The sequence below is a fragment of the Humulus lupulus genome, chromosome 4 (genome assembly GCF_963169125.1).
Source record: "Humulus lupulus chromosome 4, drHumLupu1.1, whole genome shotgun sequence".
NCBI lineage: Eukaryota > Viridiplantae > Streptophyta > Magnoliopsida > Rosales > Cannabaceae > Humulus > Humulus lupulus.
Genome location: NC_084796.1, coordinates 21,294,123 through 21,305,179, shown reverse-complemented (window position 1 = coordinate 21,305,179; position 11,057 = coordinate 21,294,123).

The window sequence follows — 11,057 nt, the reverse complement described above, 5'->3', positions numbered from 1 at the left end:
ACCACGGCCGAGGATTCAATTGGGATTAGAGCCAAACCTTAATTTTTCCGCTTGCCACTTAGGTCGGCTTATGTTGTAATTACTTTTGGAGTTGTAAACACTTACTTTGGGATCCCATGTATAGACTAAAACTTTTAAATGAAAATAATTATTCCTATGATAAAATAATTTAAACCCTAATCCATTAATTACCCTTAATTACACGTTTATATCCAAATGACTTGATTAGCAAGTCTAGCACTATTTAAAATACATAGTGTAATGGTCTTGGCTATCCAATGCGTTACAACTTGGTATCAGAGCGGTCTAGGCTTAAGGGTTCTTAAAGACTGGTTGGGCATGTACATTCATTGCTAAAGACAAGCTCGACTCAGGGTTTGGTAACTATTCATGTGGTTATGTGTGTTTAACTGCTTAAATAAGATATAAATGCCTTATATGCCTGTTTATTAGGAAGCATGAGATATACTGATAGGGCCTGGCCCTTGACTGCTATGTGTACATGAGCCTATTTATTAGGAAGCATGAGATATACTGATAGGGCCTGGCCCATGACTGCTATGTGTACATGAAAAGGCATGCTTATTAGCATTGCTACTATATGTTACTATTATTGAAATGCTTGTTAGCATTGTGGTTGCATGTATTTTCTTAATTGTTGGCATTGGACCGTGGCCGACTTCTATTCCTGACATACCCGTTAAGAATCTTTATATATTGCTCAAATAGATATAACCATCTTAAATAAATAGGACAACAGTATCTTAGTTCTCTAACCAAGTGAACTGACAGATGGATCATTATATCAAAAAATATCGGGGGGAAATATTTCTTCATCTCACACAATACATTAGCAATTTCATCTCTTAACTTGGGTAACTTAAGCAGATCATGTTAGGAAAAATTGTTTTGCCTCAATGGAAATGATTATAATATTAAAATTCTATGCAATAATATTACAAATAAAAATAGATTGATTAAATAAGGTTACAACTCTATAACTGAAAATTACAAATAAACAAAGAAAAGGAAGAAGATGATGATGAAGAAGAGAATAGTGAGAATACAACTCTAAGCAAAAGATTACAAGTAAAATAAAGTGTTTAGACCAAAAGAAAAGATTACAACTCTTAAACAAAATATACAAGTAAATAGAACAAGAGAATAAGAAGAAAAGCAATAGAATAAAAAGAAGAACAGAAACACAAGCAAACTCTCACTTACACAACCTAAGTGAAGAGGGTTGGGGATCACCAACTTGAACAAGGTTTAAAACCTTTGTCCAAAAGCTTATTTCCCCCTAACTCAAGCACTAAGGGATCTCTCTCAGATATCGAAAAAGCTTTCTGGAATTATCAAGCCTCAAGGTGTTTCTAGCCAAGTGCTCTAATGGATAGAAATGTTGTGTCTTACAAGTGAGCTATAGGCTCCTATTTATAGAGTTTAGAGACACCCTTTGAATTTCAAATTCCACCAACTCCCATGGCTGTTACCAATGTTTAATTGGATTAATATGGAATTAAAAATGAGATTTGGGAGTTATTTGGGTTTTTTGAGCCGTTCAACAAAGATTGAAAAAACTGAAAATTTGGTCAGTTTTGGCCTGTGGCCGCGGCCAGAGACATTAGTGGCCGCGACCACTGGTCTCTGACCCACAGGCCGTGGCCACTGAAAGTTGGTGGCCATGGCCACTGACCAAATTTAGCACAAAAAATGTGCTGTTTTTCCAAACGGTTCCAAACCCTCCCAAATGATTTTGTAACTCCCAAAACACATTATTGGGGTTAAAATCATATCTCTAACAGCCATATCACATATGGCTTTATGAAATTCATCTCAATATTGTGTAACAACAATTTACACAATAAAGGGTAATATTTGGAGGTTACAAATTTGTAACACCAAATATGTTACATTATTTGGATAAATCTCATATATCTAAATATTGTAACTCTATATTATATGTTACAATATGTGACACACTTTTTCATATTTATTTAATCTAAAACATTATATTATAATATAATATAATTTTTCATTATATTATAAAATAATATAACAGATCAATGACCTTACAACACAATGACTTGAAAAATAAGCATAACCTTGTGATTGCATTTCAAACTTTCCTAGGTAACACAGATCCAATGGCCCCTGGTAGTAAATGTTGCATTAGAATATGACAATCGTGAGAATTCATACCAGTCAGAATACAACTTTTCATGTCTACCAATGACCTTATATTTGAGGAATATCTGTCTGGAACTTTTATATTAAACAAACATTTGCAAACTTCCATTCTTTCTTCTTTAGTAAGGGTGTAAGCAACATGAGGTAAATATGTTCATCCTTATCTGGTTTTGGAGTTAATTCATCCTTTATACCCATTGCAACCAAGTCTTGTCTAGCCTTAATTTCATCCTTAGTTTTCCCAGGAATACTCAACAAAGTGTCAATAAAACTATCACATACATTTTTCTCTATGTGCATAACATCTAAATTATGGCGTACAAGTAAGAAAAGCCAATATTCAAGTTCGAAGAAAATATATTTTTTTTATAACACCCTTTCGGCTCCTCCACAACCTTAGCCTTTCGACTACCTCTCATCTTTGTAGGTGTACTGACTTTATGCTTCTTCTCGGCTCATGAGCCTCCATAAAATCTTATTTACCATCGAATGCTTTCTTCCAAGTCTGAATTTTATGCGTATTAGGTAAGAACTACTTATGTCTCATTTAACATATTTTTCGAGAATGTTTCAAGTATTCGAAACATGTTTTTTCTTCACAAACGGGGCAAGCCTTATATCCTTTCACACTAAACCCAGATAAATTTTGATAAGCATGAAAGTTATTAATTTTCCAAAACAAGATCGCTCTAAGATTAAATTATCCCTGCCTATACGCATCATAAACCTTAACCCTTTCATCCCACAAAGTTTTCAAGTCATATATAAGAGGAGCTAGATAGGCGTCAATGCCATTACCAGGCTGTATAGGTCCTGATATCAACAAGGTCAACAACGTAAAATATTTCTTCATACACAACTGTAACGCCCCAACTCCTGGGACCGTTACGGTGTGCCTTGTAAACAGTGCTAAACTCGCTAATCTAGTCATTTGGCCAAATCGTGTAACTAAGTATGATTAGCGGCTTAGGGTTTAAACAATTTGGTTAAGATGTAACGTTTCACTAGAACGTTTAATATATACATTGGGATCCCCAAAATAAAGTTTTAGAGTTTATTACAGAAAATATTTATAACAGGTCGTTCTAAGCGTCAAAACAGGGCTCAACCCTAGTTCCACTTTAAACCTCGGTCGTGGCGGTCGAGCAGCTGCTTATGTACACATCATCACCTAAGCTCTTCAACTCTAGGATGGTCCAGCTTCCTCTTGCCTCTACCTGGACCACACAGCACCCGTGAGCCGAAGCCCAGCAAGAAAACATAACACTATACATAAGCATTATCAAAAGATTATCATTATAATCACACGGAGCATAAAGCTTCCAAACCGATGAGTGAACATCATATGATTCAAGAGGGGGAGTGGCTGCTAGGTAAGCCACTAGCCTCCAAGCACTTATTTCATTCATCGAGAGGTCGGTCTAGCATTAATGCTCCTTCAGTCATTCAATGCTGATGGTCGATTAGATCTAATTTCCGTTGGCTTGCATGAACCACGCTAAAACCGTTCTGACTAATAAGTCAGCGCTACGTGACCAGTGTCCAGTATCACTGCCGAACTTGACTAATAAGTCACAGCTTCACAGCTGATACTAACACCTTTGCCAATTCTGACTGACGAGTCAGTGCAACGTGACCAGTGCCCAGTACCACCGCCGAACCTGACTAATGAGTCACAGCTTCACAGTTGATACTAGCACCTTTGCCAAATCTGACTAATTAGTCAGTACCATGCACAAGTAAGCAATGCTATCAATATGTATCATATGCCAGTTATCCAAGAATAGGGCATTCAACATGCTTACTAAACAATTGCTAGCATAATCATGATCATGCACAAACTCAGAGACTCAAGCTCTGGCCAATCTCATATTCATCACCCATGGCATGCCCTAATCATATGTTTCTCGTGCATCACATGCATCGCACTTAATCATCCAGCATGCCTCAATAATAATCATATGCAAACAGGAAGGCCTGCCAAGCATTCATTATGCTAACAATGTTTACGTTTAAACATCCAACATGCATCAATCATAGCCATGCATGTCATACTCAATAGCCAACCAACATGCATCGTAATAGCCATGCATGTCACATATACACAGGGTGCAGTTTTCTTACCTCGGGTTCGAGCAAGAATTAGTAAAAGAACGACCCTTGAGAGCGATCAATCCTTTGGTCCTTTAGCGGTCACCTAGTCATAACCAAATATGGAATCTCATCAATAAAATAAATCAATGAATGGTTTACAAACTAAAATACACTCCCGGGACCAATCCCCCACTCTCGGGACTCTCAAACTACTCAAAAGGAGCAAAGGAACCAACCCCCGAGCCTTAGAAACCATCCCGAACCCTAAAATCAACACCTCCTGAAAACTGGCCTAGCGCCTAGGCGCCACCCACCAGCGCTGGGGCGCTGTCCCAGAAACAGAGAGGGCTGCTCTCTGCCCTGAGTAGTGCTGGGGCGCTAGGGCTGGCGCTGGGGCGCCAGCTTCAGACCAGCAGCTGCACTGAAACTCCATTCTTGCGATTCCTCTTGAAACCAACCTTCCAAACACATCCCAAACCTTACCAAAACATCCAATTCAACCCCTAAACCTCACCTACATCACCTCCTCACCAAAACCCAATCACACACACACCAAAAACTCCCCTTGATTCCAACTTCCCACATCAAATTCTAAAGCTGAAAACTATAAGAAAAACAGAGTACACCAGTAAATTCACAACTGGAACTCACCTCAAACACGGTTTTGAATCCCCTTTAATGAGTGAAACAAGTCCCCTAGCTGCCACCTTTGATTTCCTAGCTCAAAACCTCATGATGGCCTCAAGAACACCAAAGAAGGATGAAGGGAAGGTAGTGTACGGGAAGGGAAGAGGATAACCTCTGTTTTATCTCTGTATTTTCTACAGCCTTCATGTCATATATATCCAAAACCCTAAATGACCAAAATACCCTTAAGCCATCAAAAGCCTCTAAAACCATTTCAAGGGTAAAATTGGTACTTTCCGCTTATCCCGTTAATCATAATTAACGCTTCCCAATTCCCACTAATCTCCATATTTTCAATTACCAATAAATCACATCCCATTACCCTTTAATTCCCGGTAATGCTCTAATCAATAAATTCACCCCGAGACTCACCCCGAGCCCCGAACTTAAACCCGTTATGACTAGACCGAACACTTACATCTCATGATCGTCTCATGTCGAAAAGCTCGAACCAATCCACCCTATAATGTGGCTATATTAATTAATCTCAACCATGCACCCAAAATATACATTTACGCCCACTGTGGCCAAATTACCAAAATGCCCTTGCATTATAAATATGAGCCCATATGCATGCATTCACCATCATATAATAATATAATTCACATAAACATGCATATAATCATTAAATATCATAATAAATCATTTATGGCCCTCCCGGCCTCCTATTCAAGGTCCTAAACCTTATTAGGAAATTTGGGGCATTACAACAACCATGGGGGTAGATTGTAGATAACAAGCATAACAGGCCAACAACTATACTTATTACTAAGAGAAGTGTGTTGATTAATCCTGTCAGTCAAAAGACCTAGACGAATATTGCAAGATTGATTTCCAAAACAAGGCCACTTCAAATCAACTCTCTTCCAAGCTAGGGTGTCAGCTGAATGTCTTAGTTTACCATCATTTATTCTCTCATTAGCATGTCATGCCAAAATTTTAGCATGTTCAATATTTCTAAACAATCAATTGAAACGAGAAATTGATGGAAGGTACCACAAAACTTTGGCGGGTTCTCCTTCCTTGACATCATCACCATTTCTTTTATTTTTCCATTGTGACTCACCACAAGTAGGACATGATTTTGCTTCTGCAAAGCTTTTCTGATATTATATGCAATCATTAGGACATGCATGGTTTTTTTCATACTGCATGCCTAATGAGCATAATGTCTTATGTAATGCCCCAAAATCTCTAATGCGGTTTAATGGTTGGATTAGTAGGCCAGGAGGGCAATAACTGATTTATTATGCCATTAAATTATTATACGCATGTTTATGTGAATTATATTATAATATGATGTTAAATGCATGCATGTGGGTCCACATTTCATCATAGGGGCATTTTGGTAATTTTCCCGTTGAGGGCGTAATTGTATATTTTCATGCATGTTGGTGAATCATTGTTGAGGCCACATAATAATGTGGATTTGTTCGAGTCATTCGGCATGAGACGATCTTTGAGTGCAAGTTAGCGGTTTGGTCATAACAGGATTAAGTTCGGGGTTCGGGGTGATTCTCGGGGTAATTTGGTGATTAGAGCGTTGCCGAGAATTAAAGGGTAATGGGATATGAATTATTAGTATTTGAGAATTTTTGAATAATGGGAATTGGAGGATGTTAATTATGATTAACAAAATAGGTGGAAAATGACGGTTTTACCCTTGGGAGCCTTTAGAAAACTTTAAATGACCTAGGGGCAATTTAGTCTGTTCACCCCTAGGATATGTTTAAGCCATTGAAGGCTGTGGAAGGTTAGCTAAAACAGAGCATAAAAACATCTCACTCGTACCTCATTTTCTCTCCTTTTTCTTTTGGATTTTTGAGCTTCATTTGAGGATTCAAGCTAGGGAAGTGGATCTTGAGGGCTTAGGATTGTGTTCCACCATTGAAGAGGATACTAGACTGAGCTTAAGGTAAGTTTCTAGCCATTAAAACTCTAGCTTTGCTCTGTTTTTGTTTTGAAATTTAGCTTGGATTTCTAAGTTGGTTAATGGGAATTGATGGGAGTTTTTTATTAGGGTTACTTGGGTTGTGATGCCTAGGACATATGTAGATGGATTTTGGATTCATTTGGGACTTAAAATGAGGTTTGGAAGCTTTCGGTTCAGGTTGGAAATGGTAGAGTCGAAGGGGGAAAGATTCAGGGTAAGTCTGGCTGGTTGTAGCACTACAGCGCCTACAAGTGGGCGCTACAGCGCTACTCAAGGGGGTTTCAATCTGTCTAAAGCGCTAGGGCGCTAGGGGGATAGCGCTACAACGCTACCCTATTTCTTCAAATTCTTGTTTTGGGCATTTTTAAGGGTTTTTGGCTCGGGGTTTCAATTCCTAAGGCTCGAGATCGAATCTACTCACCGTTTGGGTACAATTCGGAGTCCCGAGAGTGAGGTTTAGTTCAAGACCCTTTTATTGTTGATTTTCATTAATGGAAGTTATAATTGGTTATGATTAGGTAACCGCTAAGGAATCGAAAGGTTGATCGTTCTCAAGGGCCATTCTTTTACTATTTCTCGCCCGAACTAGAGGTAAGAAAACTGCACCCCATATGTGACATGCATGGTTATTCATGAGGCATGTTGAGTGTTTGAATGTGGACATTGATTGCATATCAAATGCTTAGCAAATATTGCTTACTTGTGAATGGCACTTACTTATTATTCAGAATCGGCAGTGGTGTCAGAACTGACTGTGAAGCTGTGACTTACTAGTCAAGTTCAACAGTAGTATTGAGCATTGGTCGTACGTTATTGACCTATGAGTCAGGAGTGGCATAAGCGTCATGAACACAAAGTCGAAAAGACTAGATCTAGTTGATATCAGCATTGAATGACTCACCATGAGCATTAATACCGGACCGACCCCAAGTTTGATGAAAAACTAAAAGCGCTTGCCTAGTTCCATGACTAGTCACTCACACCCAGGGCCAGAAGGCCCAGGTGACTCCATCATCACATGGCTAAGGGTACGAAACCCACGCTAGTGATTCCATGGTCACTCATTTGGTTTACATTAGTGACTCGCTCATCGGTCACTCATCTAGTTTAAGCTAGTGACTCAGTCACTCAATTACCAAGGGTGTGGAACCCACATTAGTGACTTACAACATCAGTCACTCATTTGTTTGGGGCTTTAAGCTCTGGATGATTATCATGATCATCATTTGATATTATATACATGCAGTACTGAGTTTTCTTGCTAGGCTTTGGCTTATGGGTGCTATGTGGTGCAGGTAAAGGGAAAGAAAAGCTCACCCAGCCCTGAGTGGAGAGCTTAGGTGGTGATGTGTACATATGCAGCTGCTTGACCACCACGGCCAAGGAGTTTCTCGGAGGAACTAGGGGGTTTACCATATTTTTGCCGCTTAGGTTGGCAGGTTGTAAATTTTACACTGTAATGACCATTTTGGATTGTAAGTAACTTATAAACATTTTTATGGGCCCATGAACAATTTTATGTTTTAAATAAAATATATATGTTCCTTTTGATGGGTTTTTTCACCTTAACCTATTACACTACAAGAAAATTGGGTCTATACCTTCCAATTGTAAGTGTAGGTAAAAATAGCCTAATGGTGGGTAATATGGTTTACCTACCAATATTGAATTGGTAGAGATTGGTAGGTAAAAGTTAGTGGGGAAAGAGTCTTTACCTACACTTATTAACACTGGTAGGTAAAAGAATCAGTGGACCCCACTAAGTTATAAATCAATTGATGAGTCGTCAGATGACGTATTTGATGACATGGCATCCTACGTGTATGCTGACATGGTTTTTGTAGTTTTACGTGTCTGATGACGTGGCATCATAGGTGGCATCCTGCGTGGCATCATATGTGGCATCCTGTGTAGTATCATTTTATTAGCACACATAGCATTATTTTATTGGTTTGTTACACAATTTATATTTTGTTCAAATTTAATGGTTATGTGTAGGTAAAAGATAATAACAGTTATTTGTAAATGTTCTATATTAGAAATAAACTAGAAAAAAAACCATTCAATAATAAAATGTTTAATGCTAAAATTCTTTATAATGTTCAATACTAAAATAAGTCGTATAGTTATCATTTTAAAGTTACCCCTACCAAAATAAAAAAAACTTCATAAAGTTCATTCCTTAGTAAATTAATGTAAATAAACTAAGAATCATCTTGTGACTCCCGAACTGAAATAGATGGAGACTCTCTTAAATTTGCATCTGAAGCTTGGTCTGTTGGAGGTGGTGGAGGCGGTGCCCTCAAGTTGTTATTACGAAGTATATCCACAACTACACTAAGTTGTTCGTTAGTAGCATTAAGGCGGGAAGTTGTATCATTAAGTCGTTCAAGTAACTCTTCATAAGTTGGTTGATTACCCACAATATTTTCACGATGTGAAGTAGAAGTTGTGACACTAGGAGACCGCCCCCACCCTCACAAGTATACCAAATCACGTCCAAGTACACGCTCCATAATCTCTTTATTAGACAGTTCTTCTGAAGGATGTTGACCCCTTAACTCCATCATTTTATCCTAATAATATATTTAATTAATTATTAGTACGAAATATAATAAATAAAAATTTAAATTACTTACGTATAATGGCCCGAGCTCTATTCCAGTCCATCCTTTCTCAGCATCATAATGCTTTAGACGCCATGTCTCAATTTGACTGGTAGGAGAAGTTAACACCATTCCACGTCGAATGTAATGTCGTGATGTGGAGACTGAACCATTTTTCGACTCCCATTTCCTCTTTGATCGATTGGTAGTATTCTTTAATGCTCTTTCCTAAAGAAATAAATCCAAATAAAATTTATTAGAAAAAATTTTACACAACCTTTTCTTTTGAACAACACAATTTCTATTTATTACAAACTTTATTGAACAGTTTAACACTAAAATCTGTAAATCAAAGACAAAACAAAATACTAGAAAGAGTAGATGTTGTTTATGTAGGGCCAAATACCAGAAAGAGTTGATGATGCCAAAACAATAACATTAGCTTTCATTTTTCATTCAAACATTTAACCAAACACCTTAACTACATCAACTACATAGTCAGAAAAAACTTCATTCCCACAACCAAAATGAAATAAACACAACAACTGATTGGGTATCACAGTCAAAGAAAGACAGAAATTTCAACAAAGAGGTCATCTATAGCCAATACAAGATTTCAAAACTAAGCAGTATTTCGACATTTGTGTACAATCATGGAAACATACAACAATATAAATTCAATAAAACATAAAAAATAGCAAAAAGCTAGATGTTAAGAACAATAGTAACAGTAGCAAACTACACCAAAATCAGCAACAAAATAGATCATAAATCTACCATATTAATCCATTCAAAATAGTGGCAGTCATCTTTTTCATATTTCCACACAAAACTAAGTACAAAAAAATCTATAGAAAATCGGACAACATATCCCCTAATTTACTAGCCTAGCCATCTGTCACAATCAACACAAACATGTCAAACAAATCAAACAACACACAAGTTTTCATCCATATATCACCGCAGCACACAAAATTCTCATAACCTACTTCACTAAGACATGCAAGTTCTCAATCTTCCGTTATCACCGCAGCACACAGAATTCCCAGAACCTACTTCACTACGGATGAAAATCTAAGATATTCAAACTCCACTAAAGTATAATACTAAAGCAATTAGAGAATAAACACATACACATTCCTTCGTTTGATCAAAGAGAAGCATAATTACCAAATCAATTACTAGTTCTATTGTTAAGAGACAAACTCAGAATAAGACATTATCCACTCTAAGTTTAAAAATAGATATCAAGAGCTACGTTAGATTTGAGTAAATATTTTGATATAATGCCATGTAACTCATAAATCATGGATGATGAACTAGACTAGGGGTCAATTTTTATTGAAATAGTTTCAAAAATCCTTAATGGAAAAAATTGTGTAATAGAAAGCAACACCTCATTTATTTGAAAAATATTTCCCTAAACAACTTCTTAATCATATGTAATTAGAACTTATGATGGAAAAAAATATTAAAACTATTATATTGCACATCAAATTCTTTGTTTATTTGCAATAACTGATGTTGGTTTTTTTTATCTTTTTATC